Source organism: Camelus bactrianus, chromosome 5, assembly GCF_048773025.1.
Source record: "Camelus bactrianus isolate YW-2024 breed Bactrian camel chromosome 5, ASM4877302v1, whole genome shotgun sequence".
In the NCBI taxonomy this organism is placed as follows: Eukaryota; Metazoa; Chordata; class Mammalia; order Artiodactyla; family Camelidae; genus Camelus; species Camelus bactrianus.
The window spans coordinates 56,844,503-56,870,776 of NC_133543.1; the positions used below are offsets into that span (position 1 = coordinate 56,844,503).

General features: G+C 41.9%; 1 long non-coding RNA gene across 1 annotated transcript; it reads left to right on the forward strand.

Moving 5' to 3' along the window:
- The first annotated feature begins 756 nt into the window (after positions 1-756).
- LOC123618490 (uncharacterized) lies at positions 757-15,592 on the forward strand. Its single transcript, XR_006726935.2, has 3 exons — positions 757-906; positions 4,936-5,127; positions 13,611-15,592. It is a non-coding gene; the product is annotated as an uncharacterized LOC123618490 (long non-coding RNA).
- Positions 15,593-26,274: the final 10,682 nt, after the last annotated feature.

Sequence of the window (26,274 nt, forward strand, 5' to 3'; positions counted from 1 at the left end):
TGAATTTCGTCTCCTGAATGAATGAACAAGTAGATTGTAGCTGGTAAGGGCATCAGCCCACCTGAAAGTAACAGACTTCCCATTCACTCGGAGAGTGAATAGAAGCTTGGGAAAGCGTCCTCCCAGTTTGACTTTAAAGACATGGAATCTTGGCCTCTCGACACTGTGGCTGCTTCTTTGGCTAACCTTTAACAATAACTAACAATTGTTGAGTATGTTCCACGTCCAAGCTTCACTGGCGCTTCATTTGCGGGATCTCATCCGGTACGTGCAATGGTCCTTTGAATTAGGTATTGTTATTCTCTCCTTTTACAAAAGAGAAAACTGGGACTTAGCCAGGCTAGGCAGCCTTTCAAGGCTACACACACAGTAGATTGGACACTTGCCTATGGACTAGTTTCCTTTGGGTCAGATGCCCACCCTGGCTCCGAAAGTCCCTTCACGGACCCCACCCTGACTGCTTCCAAACGGCACGATGCTAACCTCTTACGCATCCTGCCTCATCAAGGGTTCACGTCACTAAGTTCCCCGTGTGGATGATTTTCTCAGTCCTCCAGTGACAACTGCACTTCCCTTAGAATTCAGAAAGCAGTGATTTCCTGGGCTGGCCTTCACCATCCCAGCAAGCCGGTTAGCTACTGTCCTTGGTAGGCAAGCTGGGAACATGACGGATGAGGGCTGTCTGCTCCAGGAATAAACAAACTCTTCATTATTCCATTAGCTATTTTCCATTTCCTGCTAAGCCTCACAATTTATTAGCACTATTTAGGTTAATGTATGACTGTATTATTTTACATGTTTACTTTATTTTCTTCACAGGATGACATACTTAGGTGTTCAGATCCTCTGCATGGTTTTTTGAAGGCAGAATCGGATGAGTTTGAGAAGATAACTCTCCCAGCATTGGTAAGACCACTGGTGACTAATTCCTCTTTGTGGAGCCCCTTCTCTCAGGGGCTGAGAAGAGCTGATCTCGTGGCCACTGTGAATCAAGTATGTTTGAAATGTGATGTTGCACCAGGGGGACACCTTTCCCCTCGCTTCTCAGTCATCCTGCTTGGAAGGTAAAGCTTGCAGGGTGCAGCACACTACAAGACCCCGGGCGCTCCTATCTCCATCCCTCTCCCGTGGAGGGGTTTTCTGAAAATCAGAAAAGCCATGTGAGTGGTTTCTGTTCAGCTGTCCTGACTATGAGGAAGAGACTCTCACTTTTTCACAGAAAAGGCATTTCCTGCAGGCTCCCACATGGGGGGACAGCAGGGTCCGGGGGTGGGGGGCACGGGAGGGCCTCTTCTGGCCGTTCCTCTCTTGCTCTGTCTCTCACACACAAGTGACATGGTCTTGACCTCAGGGTTATCTGTTCACTGTGACATTGCTGTCCACCTGGCACCTGCATTGCTCTGTCTGCACTGACTGGCTTCTTCCTTCGCCATCCTCCAGGGTTTAGAGAATGGTGGCCCAGAAGTTAAATGTGGCCTGAAGATGTGCTTTATTTGGCCAGGTCAATGTTTAGACCAAGCTTCAAATTTGAATGTTTTTGGCAAAGAATGTATTTTTGTCATAGAGTGGCAAATTTACACATTTACTTTATCCAGAGGAAGGCATTTGAGTTTGTGCCCACAGCACTATGTTTATATGTATTTCATATTTTCTGTACCTCCTTCTGTTTAGTCACAATTTTTCCTGTCTCTTAACTTTAACGTTGGTTTTCTATGACTCTGCATGCCCTCGACCCCATCCAAACAATATGCTCTGTAACCCTTTTATAAACTTTTATTGCTAACCTCATTTGTTCTGTTTATCTCCATTTACATTCTTGAGAAAGAATCTTCCTACACCATTACTACTTTAATAGGTCAGTCCAAGTTATCTCTCCTGACATCTTTATTATAAGTGGGAAAGTACTTTGTAACTTGTACAATAGTATACAAATGTCCAGTGTTCATTATTATTATTGTTATTATATGGCAGCGTATATTAGGGTCATACAGATAGAGCCAACTATCAAAAAAATTATCTTCCGGCACATGTGATGATTTATTGCTTTGGAGTTTATCCAAAGACCTTAGCTAAGAAACACAGCAGTTAAGCTATGGACCAGTTTTCTCGTTCATGTGAACATACCTGTGGATCCTCTCTAAGCATCTATAGGGGAATAATCTCAGATGCAGACAAATGGCTCAGATTCTTGGGTGAGTGATGTAGTCTGCAGGCACAGTCAAGGCATCCTGGAGAGACCTGGAGAGGAACAGTTCATTCAGGTTTACCTTGAAAACAGTTTTTCATTTTTGGATACCACAAAGCCATCAGTATTGAAAAATGTGGTGTGATCTTTACTTATGCTTATAAACTTGGCCCTTTCCTCATCTTTGATACACCCACCCTCTTTAATACCATGGTAATTTGCCTGTTTTATTCTGCTCCAACCTCTCCTGTTCACACAGTCTCCAATTAAAACTAAAACACAAAAGACAAAATAAGGGGAAGTAGAAGCTCCTTCATTTCCTGCAAGTTTTGGGCATGCAGACTAGATATAATTCTCAATGTCTCCTTTTATAGAGATGAGACAACCATTATCAAAGAAGCCAAAGTACTAGATTGGAAAATTTTGTAAATATTTAGACTTACCTAATAAAGTAGCATATGTTTACAAAGAACATAGTCTTGGAGATCTCATAACTAGAACTAATTAAGGTTGGTAATTAACTTTGGAAAGAACCCAAAAGCAAAGAAAACAATTAGACAAACGATCTCTTAGTCTAGAAGTTACAAGATGTTAAAAATGCTTATGACTCAGTCAAATATCTCTTAAGCTTCCTACTGGAAACCTGACAGGCTAGATCCTAGCCTGTGTGCTGTTTCTTTTGGTCTACTTCACAGGGATGGCATGAAGATAAAAGACACATCAAGCATTTAGGAAGAGGTGCTATATATGCCCAAGGTATCATTAGCATTTTTCCCATTACCTGCTGTGGAAGGCCTTTTTCTTCAAGGATGCAGTGGCAAAGGAGCCATATATAAAAAACCCAAGGAGTAAAAATAAACAATAAAACAAGACAAACAAAACAAACAGCAATCCTCTTGACAGTTGGAGTGCCCAGCCAAGCATCCTTTGGCGGGTGTGGGAGCTCTGCCCTTGGGAAGGCTGCACAGGGCTGAGCACAGAGCTGAAGAGCAGCACTGCAAGGAACCAAATCAGGCTGACCACTGTGTGTGTGTGCGTGTGCGTGTGCGTGTGTGTATGTGTATGTATATAAAACCCTTCTGAGACCCACAAAACAGCTCAGAGAGCCTTAACATGAGAAGTACTGGGTTTCTGTGGATGCCAAGAATTGTAAGGGGACACTGCCAACTGCTCAGTTGCAGATCTTCAGATAGTAATGCCTTCGTGTGCATTTCTCTCTCTCTCTCTCTCTCTCTCTCTCTCTCTTCCCCTCTTTCTCCCTTTCCTCTCCTCTCTCCTTCTTTCTTTCTGTCATATCATATTCTTGTCTTTGGCTGAATTTGTCATCTATTAAGATCTAATTTTTACATGATTTGCTGCCAGGCCAGTGTATTCACTTGGTGTGATAGACTGTTTGTTCCTCACCAAGTTCTGTCTTAAAACCTAATCACCAGCTTGACGGTATTTGGAAGTAGGGCCTTTGAGAGGTAATTTGGTCATGAGAGTGGTGCCATCATGAATGGGGTTTGTGCCCTTATGAAAAAGAACCCAGAGATCCCCTCATCCCTTCTACCACCCGAGGACACAGTGAGAAGTCCACCCTCTGTGAACGAGGAAGTGGGCTCTCACCAGACACCAAACCTGCCAGGACCTTGGTCTTGGACTTTCTACTCTCCAGAACTACAAGAAATAAATATTTGTTGTTTAATCCACCCAGTACTTGGTATTTTTTTAATAGCTGCCTGAACTAAGGCAGTATCCAAAAGCAGAGTCTGAGACAAGAACATGTGTGCAGGGGGTGTCTTTGGAGGTGATTCCAGGGATCAGGGGTGAGAACCAGGGAGCACGAAATAGGGAGGAAAAACCGACCAAAGGTGCCTTATGAAGTTGCTTTCTGCAACAGGCATCTGGGACTGGATTTTTCCAAAACCTTCTGAAGCTATAGAATGCTTGTCAGAATTGCTCTCAATGAAAAGCACTGACAATGAAACACATTTATCCATCAGCTCTCATCCCTGGTTGAGTGGGGATTACTCCAGCTGCTGTTGCATGTAACTCAAGCAGTCTTCTCCAGGTGTGGTTCCCAAGAATCTCAGGGCAGAAAAGCCCTTTAACTGAGGTGCTGTTAAAAGAAGGGGCCCACAGAGGCTCTAGGGACGTCTGCTGCAGTGGCTGGTAACAGAGGTGCGGCCGGCAGGCTCTGAGATGATCCCGAGGGAGTCTGACATGCCAGGCCTTCCTCAGTCTGCTTTTGTGTAATTGATGTATGTTAATTTAATAGACAAATTGACATTTATTCTTCTTAAATTTCATAGTATTGATTTTTGCCCAGCAATTTTGCCTAGAGAATATTTTAAGTATCTTGCTTCCTTCACTTACAATTGTGCCAATCCTTGTCAGTTTTGGCTGGCCAGTTAGGTGGTTCAGAGCTTTGGATGTGGAGTCAACTGACCTGGACTCAAATCCCAGCTCCATTGCCAAATAGCAATGTGAACTTGGAGAAGTTACTTAACTTTTCCCATCTATAAATTGGAGATAGTTACAGTACCTACATCACAGAATTATTGTTATAAAGATTAAATGAAACAGTCAGTGTAAAACAATTAGCCCAGTGTGTGGATCATAAAAGTAAGCATTTAATAAATATAAACCATTTTTTTGAGTCTGATGAGTGCAATTTCACACCTTTGCCTAAGTCATTGGTAAAGTTATTGAATAAAAAATATTCAAATGAAGAACTCAACAGCGATTTTTCTGAACCTTCCCTTTAGGTTAATATCAGTCCACGGGATCACAAACTCTCAGCTTTTAAAGTCCAACCATCCATCTTATGCTTGAGTTCATCGCAAGAGATGACTTCAGTTGCTTTGATGAATGAAAGGAAGGCTACATCTACATGCCATGGACCCAGTGCTGGTCCATCAACTATTACTGGTCCACAATGAGATATGTACAGAAAGAGAGTAAGTGGGTACAGATTTCTTTTAGCAATTTGACATTGCCTTGACAACCAAATGCATGGTCAATGCACTCATTTCATTGAACAGCATATAGTTCAGATCAAGGAGGGTTGAACTTGTGAGGTGAGTCTTAGAAAGTGAGCAGTAGGACTGTGTTTAATATGTGATATTTTAAGATTAATTTTTCAACTGTAACTCAAAAGTTTTAAAGACAGGATCCCTGTCTTTCATCAAAAATTAATTTAAATTTAACTATAACTTTACAGAATATGTAGTTGGAACTGGTTATCGATAAGGAATTGGAAAATTTTGCGCATGGAGTATCACTTGCTTCATTTTGGAAAAAGTTAAAAATGAATATCCTGCTTTGTCTTTGTTCCCATAAATACATCTCTGTAAGACCGATTTCTCCATTTTAAGTATTATTAAAACATAGAAACAGTTTTGATATACATTTTCCTCTATGAATAGTATTGTCATCAATCTATCCTAGATTAGATAACTTAACAAGCAAGAAGCAAACTCATCCATCACATTAAAATTAAATATTGATATACAAATTGTCCATTAAAGGGTAAATATAGGTGTTTAATATAGGAATTTATTCCACTTATAATTTCATGTTATGATGGCAGAATTACAAAAATCATGAACATAAAAGCAATTTTCTCTATTATTCACCTCTATAAAGGTTTTCAGTGAACAATGTGTATAATTTTTAAAAATTCAATTTCTTTTTCCTATGTTATACTTGTTTTGATTTTATTGCAAGATAATTTAATGCCTATTCAATAATTTATATTAAAAAGGGAGAGCAAGGGGCAGCCTTAAGCATGATTGGAAGCCAGGGACCTGGAGGGGTTTTCTGAGTGGGAGTGCCGAGGTGGGAGTGGTGGGCCAGTGGGTGTCTGGGGAGGACATGGATGGGAGGGGAAATGGGAGTGTGCCCACAGCTTCAGAAAGGAGAGGAGGGAGAGTTGTAATTTTAAATTAAAAACAAACAAACAAAATTCTTAAACCAAAAAAACAAACAAAAGGGGGCTTATTTGATATATCTTTGTTTCTTTGTTTTTTATGTTTATTTTTAGTAGTAATTTGTTTTCATTGGCTTTACAAAAGTTGCCAGTCTCTTGGAAATTTTATAAAATTTGATCTTTTACAATAGATAGTTTGAGAAGTGCTGCTCTGTGCTCTTCACTTGATTTACCAACCCATCAAAAGGCAAAGGAGATGAATATCTCCTATGAAGCTGACTAATATAACCCTTCTAAGATTTTATCATCTATAAAACAACTACAATTATATATACCACAAAAGACATTGTAAGGCTGAATTATTGCATATGAACTGGCTTTGAAGATAGGCTAAAAAATAACCACCAGTTTCTACAATTTACAACAATTTTCCTCAGTCTCATCCACATTATAGAATGTTAGTAGAAGGTACCACCCAAAATGTCAGCTTTCAAATGATATTGCCTCGGACTAAAATCAGCATCCACACTCAGAGAAGCCATGAGGAGCCACAAGGGCGGGGGGAGGGGGCAGGGGCACATGAAGAGCATCATTCTGGATGAGTTTCATTTTTTGATATAATTTTTCTCGCTGACCCCATAACATGGACAGTGTGGCCTGGCAGCTCTAAAGCTGGAATAGAGCGATCATTCATTTGCCAATATTTGAAATCCTGAAGTGTATCCTGGAACTACTAAGATTGAAGAAGTTAAAAGCATACCAGGAAGTCAAAAATCATAACAAAACCCCATGTATGATTTCTTCAGAAAAATAAAAGGATAGATAACATTCATTTTTTAAAAAATCTTTGTTGAGGTATAATCCACATATCATAAAATTGACCCATTTAAAATGTACAATTTAACAATTTTTGATGTATTCACAAGATTGTACAACCATCGCCACAATCTAAGTTTAGACTGTTTTACATTCGCTTTTATATAAATACTAATTTGCATGTGTACACACACATATATACACATATGTATACATATGTATGTGCGTGGCTACTATTTGTACATATATACTACATACATACATATGTTATGTATGTATATATGTGTGTCTATATGTATACTCTAAGTTATTGAAAAATAAATCTGTGGTCACCTTAGAGGATTAAGAGTGCCTAACTAAAGGAGTTTAGCTTCCTGCCACTTCTCTGCTTATTGCTCCAGAGAGGAGCTGACTGAGTCGCTCAGTGCTGGACACCCCAGTCTCCCCTTGGAGGCCAGTTTGAGTAAGTGCACCGCTCTGGCCGTGCCCTGACCCCCATCCTGACCAGCAGTGGCCCTGGGCTCTCTCGGGCAGGTGTGGGCCTGTAGCTGTGCCTGGCAGCCCAAGTCAGCTAGTGGTTTTTAGCGGTTTCAGGGGTTCAGTTAGCTAGTGGTTTTTCAATGTCCACTCTAGTCTGGTTGAAATTACCAATGTATTTTTTTCCTTTTAAAATTTTTTTTTATTGAAGTATAGTTGATTAACAATGTTTCAAGTATACAGCAAAGTGGGGGGAGGGTATAGCTCAGAGGTAGAGCACATGCTTTGTGTGCACAAGGTCCTGCGTTCAATCCCCAGGACCTTCTCTAAAAATAAATAAATAAATAAATAGACCTAATTACCTCTTCCCCAAAATAAATATAATAAAATTTAAAAAAAAAACATGAAAAAGCTTTTTAAAAAAGTACACAGCAAAGGAATTCAGTATACATATATATAAATGTATTCTTTTCAGATTCTTTTCCATTATAGGTTATTACAAGCTATTGAATCTAGATCCCTGTGTCATACAGTAGATCCTTGTTCTTTATCTATTTTATATATAGTAGTGTGTATCCTGAATTTCAAATTTATCACTCCTCCTCCCTTTCCCCTTGCCGATGCATCTTGGAAGTGGCCACAGAACATCAGATCATAATTTTACTTTACACTTTTACTTTACTTTACTTTACATACTTTTACTTTACACTCACCTGGATTAGGTTCAAACTGGATTTCTCCAGAGAAGATCCACATGCCCCTCCCCCTTTCTTTACTTTTATTTCTGATCTTTACTTCCTTGACCTACTTCCTGCTTCCAAATATGGTTTGTCCCTCTGGCCTCTCCCTCCTCACAGATCTCATCCTTTTTCTTGGACTCTTTAGGAAATCTGATTGCAAGTCTTGAAAGGATGTCTGGGATAACTGCATTTTGATGAACTGTGATTGTTTTAGTCACTAGACATTCAGCCAACTATTTCCTTAAATGCAAACAACACATTCTTTCCAAAGTGCACCACTCCAGGGCATCCCAACCACCAACCACAGCCCCATGTTCTTGGATAAAAACAATAAATGTGTTCACCTGGGAAGAGGGAAGAAAATGAAAATGTTATTTTATTGGAAAACCCAAATGATTTAAAAATAAATACAGGGAAAATACAGCTCCCTAATGTAAACTTGTCTGTGAAAGGCAAACATCATAAAAATGTGGTCTCTGTTTCAGGTGTTCTGGAAACAAACTGGCTTTTAGGGTTTAGGGAGCCACTATGAGCATGGACGGAATGAAGGGACGAATCTTGCACTTGAAGGATTATGTAGCACTTTCTTTCTCAAACAGTCTTTTCTCTCTTGCAGAAGTTGAGAGGCTGCCATTTGGGTTTCCATAAACAGTTAAACGGTGGTTTCACCAACATGTATTTAAATAATTCAAAATTTGAAAACATTAGACAAAGACCACGCGGGAACTGAGTGAAAACAAATGGTCTGTGTAAAGAATTTTAATTACCTAAAGGCACAGCCTAATCAGAGGCTCTTCCATATTTTCTGAGCGTTCACCATGTGCCAGCAGTGGGCCAGCAACACCACAGGCCCTGAGCTCACGGGGTGCACAACCTGGAGTGGAGACAATTGCCCAGCAACTGTAATAAAGCTTAGGAACGATCTGCTGGGTGAAGAGCCTGGCTCTAGCAGAGTTCATGGTGGGGGAACTGCCCCAGGAAGCAACATCCCCATGGCAAAGAGAAATCCCAGGCTTCTTAGAAGTGGAATGATTTTAGCTTTACTGCTTAATACTTGGATCAGCAGACACCCACAGAGCATACAAACCTGCTCCTCTGTTCCACTTACGTTAGAAGCAGGGTCCCAAACCCAGGAAACTGCCTAAATATCACTGCTTGTCTCAATGCGTTTGAAAGGAGTTTTTCAACAATAAAGTTTATCAAGTGCATATTTTCTGAACAGGAGCAAACTGGCCATGTTTTTCATTTTTCTTTTTGCCTCTAAGACGCTGGCATCTGGTTCTGCTTTGTTTGCAAAGGTTTTCATTAGAAAAAGGACAATATATACAACTTCTCTATGATTAAAACGTATTGCCTTTTGTGAGTGATGAATTCAGACAAGTGAAATATCTCTGTCTTTATTTTCCATCATAGTTGATCATAAATCCTTAAAGCTAGAAGTGATAATGTGCTCTGGCTTCATGTAATTGTGCTGGCTGGAGCTCTGCATGCTTATGTCTCCAGTTTTATTGTGTCGGGAAGACAGACAACTCTTCCAAGTTGCTGATAGAGACGTTGGCGGTGGCCCAGCTCTCGAGGGTGATGATGCTTGGACTGCTTTCTCTAAGGGATTGCTCTCCTCTGGTCAGTGATTTCTCTCATGGCTCCATGTCCACCCTTTAGAAGACCATGAAGAAAGAAGTATTTCCCCTCTTTACCACTTAATGGGGTGGCAGGAATGCTGAGCTGAAAAGCTTAAAAGAAAATAAGTGAGTCACTTTGAATGCATACACATTAATTCAATCATCCCTCCTTCTTTTTCCATCCTTCCTTCCTTCCTTCCTTCCACCATTCCGCATTCATTTATTAAATACCTGACATGCCTCACACCATCCTGGGTGTCACGAAAGTCCTGAAGGAGTTTTGTGGTCTGGTGTGAAAAAGACAGCTGGAATGGGAAATGTGGGAAAGTGTATCAGCTTTGGCAATGTATGGGTTAGAGTAACATTAGCTGCTGTAACGATAAACTTCCAAAAAATTGGCTTAATACAATAAAAGTTTATTTCTCTCTCAGATAACGATCCAAAGCAGATGTTCCTTAGTTGTGGGATAAAGGATTCACGTTTCTGTCTTGAGGCTCAGCCTTGCCCTAAGTCTTGAGAATCACTTCCAGCCCTCAGAGAAGGTGGAGAAGTACAGATCCAAATGACACTGGGAGGTGCCGTTCCTGCCGGGCAGCTGCATTCCATAGCATGGCAGGAAACACAAAGTTTAGTGGACAGTTAGCCACAAGGAGAACAATGCATGAATTCTCTTTTTTGAACAATTAACCTTCAGATGATAATGGAATACTTAGGAAAAGTCTGATGGGTCTACTTTCTTGTGTAAGCTAGAAAACAGACAAGGAGGTCTGAGGTGCTAAAGGTGGAGAGATGAGCAGGTCTAAGATCCTATTTCTCAAGAAAGAAAACATTATCAAGTTTATGCCATTTCCTTAGGAAGCAGGAGAGGCTTTCATTTTCAAATCCCCCATCACAGTGTGATTTGGCTCATTTTCTCTTTTTTCTTGAAGGGATCATAAAAATTAAGTCTAAAACGAATGCAATTCTTCAGATAGCAGGTTTGGTTGCCCTTGGAGATACCTAATTTACAAAGTTCCCCTTAATGGGTGTCATCATACAGTCAGGGAAATGAGCCACTACCTTTCAAAGTCAGGTTTGTTAGCTTTTTTGCCTGAATCCCCTCCATTTTTCTCCCAGCCTCAGTGAGCACAGTTTCTTTTCGTTCTAATGTGGTAGGGGATACAATGAAACGAAATTTTCCTTAATTCAATAGTGAAACTTTCCAGTTGTGAAGTACTTTGAAATACAGACTAATTAATAAACACAACTCTCCTCTAAAGCAGTGAGGATTGCTGTTCTCATTTTTCACAGCTGAGAAGGCCGCAGTTAAACTAGTTGGCCCCAGGCTGTGTACCTCGACGGCGGAAGAACTTTGAGGCACCAGCCTGCATTCTCTCCGGATGGCATGTGGCCTCTCTAGAGAATAATCAGGTTTTATGCGGGTTGTAGCTAACAGCGACTTCCTCGGTGACTCCACACTGCCCCAGGCACCAGCTAGGCAATTAGTAGTGCTCTTGTCACAAACTGTGGGTGACCCACTAAAGAGAAGGAAGCAAAGGGACTCACTGGATGGCCCTGTGTATCTCGTGAACACTTCTAGAGACTGAAGAAATTGTTTGCAATCATCAGCTCTGTGCTCAACAGACAATCAGAAAGATGAGAAGTACTTGTTCAGATTTTCACGGTACTAAGTAAGACCTTAGGGCCAAAATTATATTTGCCACTGCATAGACAGAGGAATTGAGAGCCAGAGATCGTTTGCTTTCCCCATAGTGAATCATTAGCAGGACTTTCTTCCTAACATCACCCTTCTGTCTGAGTTCACAGAACGATAATACTGCAATATGGGAGCCACCAGGCACCTGTGGCTACTACGAACTGAAATGTTCTCTAAGTGTAAAATACACGCTGGATCGGAAAATCTTAATATGAAAACAAGATTGCAAAACATCTCATTTTTTTCTATCGATTACATGTTGAAATGATAATATTCTGGATATACTGGGTTAAATACAACATATTATTAAAGTTAATTTCACCAGTTTCTTTTTACTTTTAAAATATGGTTGCTAGAATATGTACAATTCCATCTGTGGATCACAGCTTTCTATTGGAAAGTGCTTTTATAGAATTCTGGCTTTTGATGAGTCTCCCAACTACGAAAGCTTATAGAATCGCTGAGGCCCCAGAACACCAGAAACCTCCACTGTCAGCAACAGCTTCCTTTAGAGGCAACAGGAAGACACCAATGTTGAAGCAAAAGAACGTTTCCTAACTTTTGGATTAATCTTTCTTATTTCCTAATATTAGAAAAGATTTGAAAGCAAACACTTTTCACATCTTCCTCCCTTGGCTAACTCCTACACATCCTTCAAGATTCACTCCACGTCACCGCCTCTTGGATGCCTCCCCTCACCTCCTCCTCCCTCTCTGGTGGCCTGGTGCTGAGGTCAGCGCTCCTGCCCTGTGCCACCATTGCCAGATTATCATCTCGGGCTTGTCTCTTTACCTCATTTTCTGTAAATTCCTTGAGCTCAGAGACTGTCTTTCATTTTGATATTTCCAGTACCTAGCACAGTGCCTGGGAATACGGCACAAATATTTATTGGTGGAAATACTGTTTCACTGAAGAATGAGCGAATAAAAATAATTCTTTAGTTGACCTTGTTATTTCAGAATTATTAATTATAGTAGATTTGATTAACACTTTACAAAAGTTATGATCCCCACAAAAGTACTTGGGGGTGGAGAAATCCCTCCTCATTAGAAGTACCACATTTTATTAACCGCAGTTCTTCTTAATGAGTCCCCTCTAGTCAGGAGTGCCCTGAAAATGATATTATGAATACAGATGACTGTGTGAAAATTATAAAGTAACAATTGGGGTATTTTTTTTGTACGTCATAAAAACTAAGCTGATGACAGAGAGGATGTTAGTGACAGACATCAGGAATTTGTTGGGGGGCAGGGAGAAGGTGCCCACAGAAAAGTGAATCTCTTGTATTTGGGTTGTCATATAATTTATTATCCAAACCCAAACACTTTTGAGAGTTAGTGGGAGTGCTATAGTATTTATTCTGAGCCAAAAAAGCATAAAGTGGACTGTTAAGGATAAATCAGGATATATGTCCACCCTCGTTACATTAAATAGGAACCATTTCTCAAGGTCAGTGGCCAATGGTACAGAGAGGATGGATGAGCTGTCCCCACATGATGGGAAGGAAGGGATGCTTATTCTGAATGGCAGACCTGAGTGGTGGGCAGCAGCCCGAGATTGTCTCTCTCCCGACGGCCTATCTACATACACGTATGAGTGGGTGAAGCGTTTCAGCAGGTCCACTCCAGGTGAAGCTACTTCATGGGCTCTGTGAGCAGAAGCTCACAGGCCCACAACACTGCTGGGACGGACTGTCCCGTCAGTCATGGAAGACCGCTTTATCGACCGGCGCTTGCTGAGCCACGCCTCCCCCTTGCCTCCCCGTGCCTCACGGAAGGGGCGGGCAGGAGGTGGGGCGGTGGTGCTGCCTCCCAGTAATGCCCCACGCCTCCGTCACTGTGTCCAGCTGGTTCTCACTCGCTTTGGAGAAAACCCAAAAGCTATGTCATCTTGACAAGTGCTTTCCATTCAAACCCCTGCACAGACTCTTACTGTCTATGCTTGAGACATCTCTTGAGACATGGAGCTTGGGATAGTAAGAGGACTGCCTGTAGGAAGAACCGTGGAGGAGATTTCTGAACCTCAGCCCTCCCGACTACAACACACTGCTTCATGGAAACACCCCAGGCAGACGGCACTGCCTTCATTTAATTTGCAGATAAGCTTGAAATGTTCAAATGAAAAAAAAAAAAATGTGATGCTCCCTCTTTGTTTCCTGCAGGTGTGGCTCCTTTGTGCCCTTCCCGAGGCCCGTTCTCTTTGCAAGAATGTGACCCCGCACCTCATAACCGCAGCAGGGCTGGCAGACGCCTGTGCTGAGAGCTCCATGGGTGCCGACTGGTATTATTTCAGTTTTCATTCAAACACTTTTGGGTGACCGCTGGGCACCGGAAGTGCCCGTCCAAGAAGATCAAAAATGGCTGAAGACAGATTTTTCAGCCAGAGGAAAGAATTATTACCTTACCATCAGTCTAATGAAAACAGAGGTGAAACACTAGCCTGCGCTAGATAAACAGCACGCCGAGTCATCCATCACAGTCAGCCGCGCCGAGCAGAAGCCCCCTCACCCATCTCACCTCACTTCCCGCCGCACTCACGTCCCCTGTCCTCACAGCTTCTGTCTGAATAAAGACCTGGACAGGAATCCTTCAGGCCATTCCGTCTCTTAATCTAAAGTCCCCTTTCTCTCTAGTACAGACAGCAATAGCTTCTCAGGGGCCCACCTCCCGCCTGCACGCTCTAAGTTGCTGTCCCTTCCAGGAGCCGGTTTGCATGACCAATCTAGTCCGCACCTCCAACAGCACTGTCTTTCTCAGGCCCAAATGCTTCATGCGAGTGCCTGCCCACTACACTGCGGGCGCCCTGGGTAGAGAGGTGCTAGGCCCCGCCTTCCAGGAGCTCATAGTCTAGGGGTCTTGCATGTTTAGACATTCTTTGGCTTTTCATATACATCACCACTCATTTTGCCTCAGCAATCTCATGTGAGGCTAAAGAGGCACCATTAAACTCACCTGCAAGATACGTGGTGTCACCCAAAGTCATAGGTAGAAAACTAAGGCTCTGAATAACTTTTGAAGATGTAATTAGACTTCGGCCCGCCAACCCCAGCTCAGGGGTCTCCCCTCACTACGTGAGACTTCTTTGGTTGTGTTCTCAGATTTTCCCTTTTCTTCCAGGAATCTGAAAATCAAATCTTTTGTAGCATCTACCAAGTCAGCCGTGATGGAAGTGTCTCCACCCAACTGTTACTCCTCTATTATTTTTTCCAAGAAGTTAATGCTCTTCTGAGTGTTTTAGGAAATCTTGATAACTTCTAATAGATGGACTTAAATTTGGTAGCAGCTTTTGAGTGTGGCTATTCCTAAACTCAGAATCCATGGCAAGGACAAGGAATATGGCTCCTGGTTCAAGACACAAGTATGTTTTGTTCGGGATTCTCATTCCATGAGGTCCTGACCTTCAGAGTTCTGACCAAAGACCTGGTTCTTCCAGCAGTAGTCGTCCTGTTAGGAAAAGCATCAATCCTGTGCAATAAGTAGATGGAACCAGATAACAGTGAATCCTTTAATTTCACCAAACGGAAAGACCTAATGAGAACAGTCATCAGTGTTTTAATGAGTAACAGTTATGAGTCACTGCCTTACCCTGGGCAACAAGCCACAGAGCCTATGCGTGACTACAGAGCTTGCGGTTCCTTGTTTTTTCTATTGCACGTGGCTCGCACCAGAAAATGCATTTTGCTAGCACTGCCATGTTTGTGTTCCCAATGTCACCAAATTAAACTTCAATGTTGCTTATTTTTGAGTCTGTTTATTGGGAAGCATGGTGCATATTTATATAGAAAAAATCCAATAGATTTTTAAATATATGTTAAATTAAAAAGTGTTCACTTGTTCAAATCCAATGGTTTGTTTTTGGCTAATAGAGCCAAGGCCAGAGAGCTGATTTCTTATGTTTCCCACTCAGTGTCACTCACACATATTTGGTGTTGTAAAAGAAAAGATGTGACAACCTAAATAAGCAAGTCCTTACCTGTCTTCCTATCATCTTCCCCCCACCCCAAAATCCATTATGACCTCCATTGCCTAGGTAATGATGTTGATCACAGACCTACTACCAGGGAGTAAAATTCTTAGAGCAGGGACTGTAATTATATCTCCTGTGGGTTTTGCAAGATGAGTGACATTTGAGAGTGATTGCATCAATGCTTAGCTGTATCTTTGCTATATGGTGAATAAAATAAAGCAAAGTTCATTTCATTCACAATGGCCTTTTGAGGAACATGTTAAAGAGCTCTAGCACATTGGAAAACTGTTGATGTCTGTGAATCTCTTAAATAAGAATCATAATTCAAAATCATTTTAAAAAACCAAAATTTGTTTTTTTAATTGAAGTATAGTTGATTTACAATGTTGTGCTAGTTTCTGCTGTACAGCATGGTGATTCAGTCATACATATATATATATATATATATATATATATATATATATATATATATATATATATATATATTCCTTTTCAGATTCTTTTCCATTATAGGTTATTATATGTTGAATATAGTTCCCTGTGCTACACAGTAGGTCTTTGTTGTTGTTTATATGTGTTAAACTACGTTGTTTTATGTATACATTTAGCAGTAGTTTGTATCTGCCAAACCCAAACTCCTAACTTATCCCTCCCCTCCCCCTCCCCTTTGGTAATCATAAGTTTGTTTTCTATGTCTATGACTCTGTTTCTGGTTTGTAAATAAGTTCATTTGCATCGTTTTTTAGATTCCACATATAAGTTATATCACATGATATTTGTCTTTGACTTACTTCACTTAGTATGATAAGCTCTAGATCTATCCAGTTTGCTACAAATGGCATTCTTTCTCTCTTTTTTATGGTTGAGTTGTATTCCATTGTGTGTGTATGTATATAGACCACAGCCTCTTTATCCAGTCATCTGTTGGTGGACACTTAGGTGGTTTCCATATCTTGGCTATTGTAAATAGTGCTGCTTTGAACACTGGAGTGCATGTGTATTTTCAAGTTAGGGTTTTCTCCAGATATATGCTTAGGAGTGGGATTGCTGGATCATATGGTAACTCAGTTTTTAGTTTTTTTAAGGAACGTCCTCACTGTTTTCCACAGTGGCTGCACCAATTTCCATTCCCACCAACAGTGTACGAGGGTTCTTTTTCTCGACACTATCTCCAGCATTTATTATCTGTAGACTTTTTAACAGTGGCCATTCTGACTGGTGTGAGGTGATACATCACTGTAGTTTTGATTTGGATTTCTCTGAAACAAAATTTAACGTGAAATATGAGGAATATTTATGCCCTTACAGGCACTAAGCATATGTTAACCTTATATAATCCCTACAGCAATCCCATGATAGTCTAGTAACCCCGATATGCAAGTGAAGAAATCGACTCACAGAGCCTGGCCTATTTCTGTTTTCTATATTCTATATTCTAGGAAGTGGCAAAGTTATGATTTGGACCAGGTCTTTTCAGGGTATTCACAGATGGTCATGTTCTAGTTAACTCACAAGAAACTGATGAATAAATGAAAATGCTGCCTGTCTGTAGTGGAGGATATCCCTCCTCCGAGGGCACAGTACCTTTTCTCCCATCCATGACATTTTCCTGCTACGACAATATCTGAAAAGCTGCGTCATTATTCAGAAATCTGCAAACGGAGTGAATAATGTTGGAAGATGTTCCAGGCAGACCACGGTAAGGCCATTAACACTTCAAGTCTCAGTCTCTCTCTCTCTCACACAGACACATACTTTCTCACACACACACACACACACACACACACACACACACACACACACACATCTCTGATGACTGGAGTGATTCCCCTCCTCACCCCATCACGGTCTCTCTCTTGAGTCTGCTCTAGACAAGTCACAAACCTCTGCCTCTGACTACTTCCTTTGTGTCCTGGTGTACCTCATCTGAGGGAACGTTCTTTCTTTAGCGTGGGCCACGGTGTATTCCCACACACCTACAGGAGGCATGCTTTACAAATCAGTTCCTTCCTTAGTATGCTAATGAATATGACTTAAAAAAGAAAAAAAGCTTGGGAGGTGATGGAGTTCTACGGTTTTTAAAAAAACATTTGAGAGGAATGCAGATGTAAACAAATGATGACATGGGCTTCAGAGATTGTCCCAAAATGATTTGAGAAGCATCTTACAGGGCTTGTGTTCCTCAGGGTGCTGGGCTCTCTGCCTGTTTCCTCTAAGGTCACTTTTCCCAGAGGGTAATGAAACTTTTTGTCTCCTTTGCTTATGCGTTTATTTAAGTAGCTTAATGCTTAGAGGTCAACCACTTGCCCTCTTTCCAAGCTTCTGAGAGATGCTTTGCTGTCACACGCAAGTACCATTGATCATTTATTTTACTTCCATTGCCTCTTACGCCTGCACGTACAAGATGAATAAACTTTTAAGCAACAAGTTCATTTTACTGGAACCGTGTCTAACCCTATTAGCATCTCACCCATTGTAGCTGCTCCATTAAATGTCGAGTGATAAGAATTGCTGGGCTTTGGGACTTTTCTTCTGTGGTTGTGAAACCTGGAAGTAATCCAGCTGTTGAGTCAAAGATAAACCTCACCTGTGCTGTTTCAGATCCATCAATGGGTAGGAAATGGAAAGATAAGGTTACACCCAGGGAGGTGCTGAAACACGGGAAATTGAACCAACCCAAGGGCCACGTTAATTAAAGCAGAGCTCTGCCGACCGGGGCTTATCAGCCAGGGACCCCAGACTCCCCAAGTGTGCGCAGTTCAAGATCAAACCCAGCCAGCCTTTAGCCACGGCTGACAGGCACTCGAGCCCTGTCTGAAGTACAGCCTGAACCTTGCTGGCACCGGCCCACATGCCTACCATGGACTTTGATCTTGTAGCTCTAAGTGTCACGGGATTTCAGACTGAACTGAAGCTCAACTACCTTCACGAACAATGACGAAAGGCAGAGATCGGATTTAAGAAAAAGAAAAGAAAGCAAAGAAAAAAGGAAACAAACCAAAAAATGAGGTAAAAAGACAGAAATCAGAGAAAAGCAAGGGAGGCCCCCAAGTTCAATGACGTGCCAAGGAGATAAGGCTGTGTTGAGAAGCAGCCAGTGCCTCACAAACTTTGCTTTGAGCCTGACAATCGGAACAGAGGCGTCTGTTTCTCCCTCACAGATATTTTTGTCTTTTCACATTTCCCGCTTGTTGTGTAGTCCTCCTGTATCAATAGCTTTTGCATCATAATGTTTCTTTCTCTCGTGCGTTTATATGCTCCACACCATGTCACGTGCTGTGGCAGTCAGAGAACTTTGCTGTGGCCTAGGGTCTGGACAAACGTTATGAAGGTTTGTTTTTCTTTGTTATGATGGAGCTGAAACCAAGCCCTAGGCTTGGAAAGCTGTTCTCCTGAGGAGAGCTGGCTGGTTTCTAAAAAGAGGTGGTATATGTCCAGCTCTCATTTCTTGTGTAACTTTTCTTAGGGGGCTCTGTTCCCGGGGTCCACATGGCTGGGAGCCAAGCGATGAGAGAAGGGAAGCTGGTGTGCGGCGTGCGCTGACGGAGCCGGGCGGCGGGGAGCTGGCAGGCGTGCTGAGTGACGCTCTCACCGCCAGGCTGGCCCAGATGTCCTGGACAGAAGGATGTGTGCGACCCACACAAGTCATGAACCCTCGAGTCTGGAGCTCTGGGGGCGCATTTCAAAACAGGAATTCTTCCTGCTTGCACCCCCTTTCTGGCAAGTCTAAAACTTTCCCTGTGCATGGAGTGTTTCATTAGCTATGATGCTGGGTGTCACCTAGAGAAATGGCTACTTTAATTGCTAATTATACCAGGAGTGGCCAGAGGACAAGGGCCCGAAAAACTGAATCAGAACAAAAACAAAACCACAGCCATTTTCTACATTGCTGTGATTAGATTACCGTGCACTCTCCTGCCTCGCCCTCTGAAGGTGGATTCTGAAACAAAAACCTTGGTAACCAAAGTTACCTACATTCATGTTCTTTCACTTCCACGTATGAACCTCCCACAGAGACATGGGCTGGGGTCGTGTGCTTATTATGTGACATGTGTTCCTTCTGCATTTTGCGTAAGCTCCCGGGAGGAGGGGTGGGGAGGGGGCTCGATGGTGCTGGCATCCTTTCACTTAACGAGCTTATGACAGCAGGGCTTTGTTCCCTGTTGAACTACTAGCATTATTTTAAATCACTAAAACTGTCATTTAAAATAGTCTTTAAAGCAGAAAAGGACACAGCCTAGTCTCCTTGGGTCTTCCAGTCCCCAAAGTGCATGTAGTAAATAATAACAAACAACAGTCCTACACCCACCTATTTCTGTGCATGATTAATGTCCTTCCCTCACTCTTCCCCTCATGCTCTGCCCACACGGCCCTCCTCCCGCCTGCTTGCTGTCTGCACTCCAGCCTGCTGGCCTCTGAGTGCTCAGTGGGTGCGCCAGCCTGGCCTCTGCACCTGCTGCTTCCGCCATCTGCCTGGTCTTCCCTGGTATCTGCAGTACCCTCGCTTCCTCCAGGTCTTTGTTCAAACGTCTCTGTCTTAGTGAGGCCCTCTTCCCTGGCCAGCACCCTACCTAGAGCTCCTCCTACAGCGGACACTTTCTGTCTTCCATCCCGGCTTTATTTTTCTCCCAAGCATTTACTGCTCTACTATAAATATATGCACACTATATATTTTATTTTTAGCTGGTTTCATGTTTATCTCCCCAAGCTGACTATTAAGGACAGACAGTTCTTGTTGGTTTTGTTGCTTCTTGTATTAGGGCCTGGGACATGGTGTTTAATAATCATTCATTTTTGAATGAATGATTGGGGCCACTCATGATCTGGCCAGACATAGTTTCTCATTGCAATGAGTGTCTAGTCTCAGGGAAAAGATGGTTGTTAAGAAAAATTAAAATGAAATATGCTTCGTGCAGGAAGAGTGAGTTTGTGGCAAGAAGAGCCTAACCTGGTGTCCCTGCAGAGGTGATGTTTAACATGAGACCTGACCTTACAGGAAGGGCAGCAGACAAGAGAGAATACGGAGGGTTCCAGGTGGCAGAAGCAGGGTGGTGAGAAGTGAGACAGGCCCAGGGATGGGGGTTCATGAAGACTGAGCAGCACGGAGCCAACCAGGGGTTGTAAGCGGGGAAGTGACATGATCCAGAATACCATTTTCAACAGATTGGAGAGAAGCAAGATGAAAAGCTAAAATGAAGCAGACCTCAGTGTGCACAGACTGTCCAATCTGTCCCCGGGAGAACTGGATGACTCTGATCTGGAAAAAAAATAGTAAGCACAGAGGGTACAGATGAAATGATTTCTTGGAATCCTCACAGTCCTAGGAACAGACTGAACTCACTCCCACCTCAGCCTTTTCACCCACCGTGGGCCCCTCACTGGGAACGTTCTTTTCATCCATCCAAAGCTACCCACCCTTCCCAAACGCAGCGGCGGCCCACCTCCCCTGGAGAACTCGTTTGTCGCTCTTTCTGTCCTCACTGGTATTTCTTTCCTTTGATCTCCTGAAGCATTAAGGTGCACACACCATACAATTTAGATCTTAATGGTCTACCTTCTTGAATAAACTGATAGCTTATGACCTCACCTAGAATATCCTCTCCCTGCAAACAAGTACTCCCACATCCCACTCACCTAGAGAAAGGATGAGAACTTACTTCCAAAATATAGCACTTGATTGAGGGCCAGATTATTGAATATACATTGATATTTTGCAATCTTAGAAAGACTATTTAAAGAGCCCCACTTTACATACTAGGACATCCAGGCATATGTAGGTCAGCAGGAAAAAACCAGGGGGAAGAACTAAGCTTTAGAGTTATTATCTGGCTCTAATTTAGTGGAGTCAAGCCAAAAAAGAAAAGGAAACAAAACAAAACAAGACTGGGAAATCCCCGAAGATGGCCAGGCTCTTATAAAGAGCAAAGGTTGAACATCCAAAATTTAAAGGCAAATCTCAAATTAGGCAGTTGCCACAAGAATATCCAAGAATATCCAGTAGGACCTAAAAACCAAACTCAGCGAAGTTTGGCCAACTGTATAAACAACCCCAAAACTCAGCAAGATCAGTATTTATATGCAAGGTAGTAGAGGGAAATATGCAGGAACAGCTCTATTTCTGAAGTAAGATGCCATTGCATTTCTCCTGTTGTACTGAGGATATGAAGACTCAATAATGATTACTTCATTCATCTATTCTTTCAGTATCTTTCCATCAGCAGTCAAGAACCAGCGAATGGATCAACACAGAATAGTGTGGTATTCCTTGACTCCAGGTCAAAAAATCTCAGTGTACTGCAGTAAACTATCGTTTAGTGAAGATTTGATGTTGTTTTGCTTGGGCCTTGTTGAGACAGACAATGAATGGCTTCACATGTAGAGGAAGCAGTTGGTCAGCCTGTTACGATATGCTCAGACATCAAAATTACTGTGGTCCTCTGCTGCTTAAACTATGCTGCAATTATCCTAAGTTTATTTTGTGTATCAGTTACAACATGGTGGGGATGTCAATCATACAGCTCCAGTTACAGGTGTGTCAGCATTTCTATTCTAGGTTCTTATAGTCAAGAGTTTATAACTTGGCTATAAAAAATAATCATGGAGTGAACTTTGGCACATAAAAGGCCCCTTCCCAGAAGAATTTTATTAAAACCCAAATTAGAAAAAAGCTCCGCATGCTTTGACCTTCTTACCTTACCCACAGGCCCCCAAGTGAATTAGCAAATCCTTTTCCCTCATCTTTTTTTTTTTTTTTTTATTTCTCCAATTAAATTGTGGACTTCAGGGCCTTTGGGTCAGTTTTTGACCTGACTTGTCTAGTAAAGGTTGTCACTTGGAGTGAAAAGAATTAAGTTCTTTTGTGTTACACAAAGATATTTTCCTGCAGGTTGTGAAGGGAGGAGGGAAGCTTGGCTAATATTGAAACCTCACATTTGAGTTCAGGGCTGTATTTCTGAGTGTAAACAAGATGCTAGTATTACAAATGTGCATTTATTTGCTGCCTCTCTTTTTTTGAAAGATCTTTAAAATTTTAGGTAACGAAAAACTGTGAGATCAAAGACAATCTTGTTTTTTCCTTGCAACTCCAATAACAGATATTTGCTGCAAACTGTGTTCCAGATACTTTATGAATATTAAGCCATTAAATACACTAATACTGCAAGGAGGCATTACTGCCTTCATTTTATAAATGTGGAAACCAAGGCTCAGACTAGTTAAGTAACTTGCCAGAGGTCACACAGCAGAAAGGGAGAAAAAACCCTGGCCCACGGGCAGAGGTTCAATCTTTGGGTATTCATAACAGAGGCAAGTCATGCTAAAAAATACCAGTGCTTCAGTGGAACAAAGTATAGTTCTACTGAACTACAAATTACAGTTAAATTACAGTTAAATATATATATTACGAATTACAGTTAAATATATCCTCTAAAGGGCTTAATTCTGCTAACATATAATAAGTGCTTGGATGGCAACTGCTAGCAATCTGCAAAGCCGGGCCCAAGTGAAATGTGGACACAGTCAGCTCCTCCAATTAGCATGCCCATACTTGCCCACATCGTGGAAATTTGGCAATTTCCCCAGTCATCTTCAGTTCATTCGAAAAGTTTACCATGATCAAAAGCCAATAATGAAGGCTGCAAGTAGGCTTGACTCAAAGCTAGAAAGTCTCTTGCTCTCAAAGCAGACTCCTATCCCGGGCTTGGCCAAAGCTGAGCTAAGTTTGATGGGTTACCCTCAATGGGGATTCACATTCATGTCGGCTGAACTTGTCCTTACACAGCTGCTAGTTAGGAAAGTTTTGTTTTGATCAGACCTACTCCCAATACTCAGTAGTCAAAGTCCCATTCACCATTTTTTCACGGTTTTCAGAAAGCATTTTTCCTTCTCGTGGTTTGTAATTTTAATTGGAGGAGAAAGGAAGGGAAAAAAATAAAAACAAGAGGAAGTAAAGGAATTAGGGAAGACGAGAGGAGATGCAATCTGTATTAAAAGCATTTTTAAAACAATCATTGACCAGAAAGGGATCTCAGATACACAAAATCTGTTACCATCTTTCATCTTTTTTATAGCATATCTATTTTTATCAGAAGCCTAACAGGCAAAGATCAAGTCAGCCTCACTATTTGGCATGAAGCCTGCTGCAATATTGATGATATAATATCAATCATGATTATAAGTTACCCTGTTATCATTATGTGAATATTATTTCATAAGCTTTAATAAGTTGCTTGAGCATTTAAGATGAATGGTTTAAAAGTCTAAATTCATATTCATGCCAAATATGTAGGACATATTTTTCATAATTGTTTTTGTCCCTTGGGTCAATAACACAGTTTATAATCATCATAAAATTTCATTCTTAATTCCTTTTAATTTATCAGAAGGAAAATGTGGACAGTTATTATCCAATTAAAATACTCCTGATGCTTTTAAGGTAGACATTATGGGGTTTTTGGAGTTTCACTGAAGACAATTAAGAAAAGAAAGAGCAGCTGCGTGACTTCAAAGCGTTTTAAGGGCTCCAAGTTCATGGAGATACTCAGCTGTTCGGTCCCCTGTTTCCACTTGTCTTGTACTCATATCATCTGTGATGTAACCAAGGAAAAATTGGAACATGTTACCCACACAGAAGGTGCAGGAGTGTGTGTGACTAAAGATAGGATTTTCATTTGGTAGCTAGAGAATCCATTCTGATACTTAAACAGCTTTGGTTTATTGTCATCAGGGGCAGGGACTGGGAAGTGATCACTGAAAAACTCAAGACAAATGCATGATCTGAGTCCACCTCCTTGGTTGGACCAAGGGCCACTTACTTTGCAAGAGACACAGAGGTGTGTGTGCCCTTCAGACAGACACCTTGTGAAGATGATATGTTTTCTCCAGACAGTTCCCTTGCTACCAGCCAGAAAGCAACCCAGCAGGGCAGACTCAGTTACAATGGCTATAATTTCTTCCAGAGAAATTAAGTGGGTCAAAGTGAGATCCACAAAAAGAAAATGCCTAGTCATCAGAATTGCATTCCAATTAATGATGAAACAACCACATACAGAATTTAGCTTCCCACCCCTTCCTTTGACATGCTCAATTTCTGTCCCCTTTCTTCTTGATTTGATCATGACCTTGCTTGATCCTGAACTTCAACCAGAACTGTGTTGAAATCTGTTTTAATTTCCTCCCCCTCACTTATCAGACTATCTCAATTTCATGCAAACATGAGTCCAGTTCTCCAGAGAGAAAGGCCCCAAATTCATAAATTTCTAAATTGTTTACTTAATGTTAAGTTGAAAACGCTCTTGGAGAGGGAGGACTATGAAGATGACTTATTTGTCCCCAGGCTTTCAATCAGTGAACCTCTCTACCAGAGAACAAGTTGAGTCTTTGCAGCAACTGGTTGGTGGACGTGCCTAGCTAACAGACTAGCTGGTGGACGTGCTATAGGCAAACAGAGTCATTGAAATATATGCAAATATCTTTCCTTTGCAGGGCCTGTTACAGCTCACGGAGAGGCCTGGAGTGTGTTGCCTTATTTGGTAAAAATAAGCATACCTCCAGCTCCTATAAACAATTCACAGTTGTCTCAACACATTGGTCATTCGTGAATGACATTTTCTTCTTCAATAGGCACATTTTCAGTAGAAATACTGAACTGCAGGATCTGCATCATAGGAGGTGATGAAGCACTATGCATTCTTAAGTAAAAATAGTATGTTTTCTTAAAGCACATTTAAATGCAGGTCTGGGTCTCACCCACCACCGCCCCAGCTCTGCTCTAGCATGATACTCTAATGCCTGAGCACTAGTTACTCCTGTTCTCAAAAGCTATGAATTTTGATACATGGCTCCTCATCTTGAAAGCTTACCTCTTTATGGCTTCTCCCAGGTGAGCGCATGGCTCCAGGCTTTTCTTGTAGGCTCTGACCTGGAATATGGACTCTGCAGGCGCCGACTTGTTAAGGGAAGTCCCACACCTACAGGGATCATTGCCTGCAGGGAGCTGGGAGACGCTGGCTGGAGAAGATGGAGTCGCTAAGCCTTCCTGAGTAGGACGGGAGCCCCAACTTTTAAAGAGGCTCTCCACACAGTTGACAAACCACTAAACTTCAAAGACAGGAAATCCCTTCAGACGTTAAATGTACAGATAGAAAATGACCTACATTTAGGAAAACGGGGAGCCAGGAATTCAACATCATGTTTGTTCCAGTTTAATGAAGCGTGTTTGGTGGATATTAACTGGTCCCGCAGGTTCCTACTCTAAGCAGACGGCACATTCTTACTCCACCAGAAACCCACATTTTCAAGATCTTATTTTTAAAAAGTCACTTGAGTTCACAGCAGACTGAAGTGACTGTGTAGAGACTCTCTGGGCCAGTTTTTACCCTTAAAATTAGTCTGGTTTAAAATGACAAATTACTCAGAATATTTAAGAAACTCTGAAAATGTTTTAACATCTTCCCATGCGTCAAAACTACAGGAAGGCATCGGCCTACTGTGCAGCCTTGGAAAACCAACAGATGGGCTGTTTCAGGTTTGACAGACAGCCTGGAAGCTCCCCGAAAGCACAGGATTCCTCAGTAGTTCCTCCCAGCTCAGAATGCAGAGTCTAGATGGATATCCTGCCAATTCCCCAAAGTACTCGGGGCTGTGTGTCTAGCAGTTTGAACCCTGTGAGTACAAGAACTTACTGCTTGCCCAGTTCGCTCAGGATAAAAGGAGGGCCTGGGATGGGGAGGCTGAAGGGGACAGAGATATGGTGAAGGCTGTTTTCTCATGGCTGGGCCTCCGCTGTTTCCCCAGCACTCAGAAGAATTACTGAACAAATGTGTAAGCAGGAAGGAAACGGGGCGGGGGCTGGGGTCAAC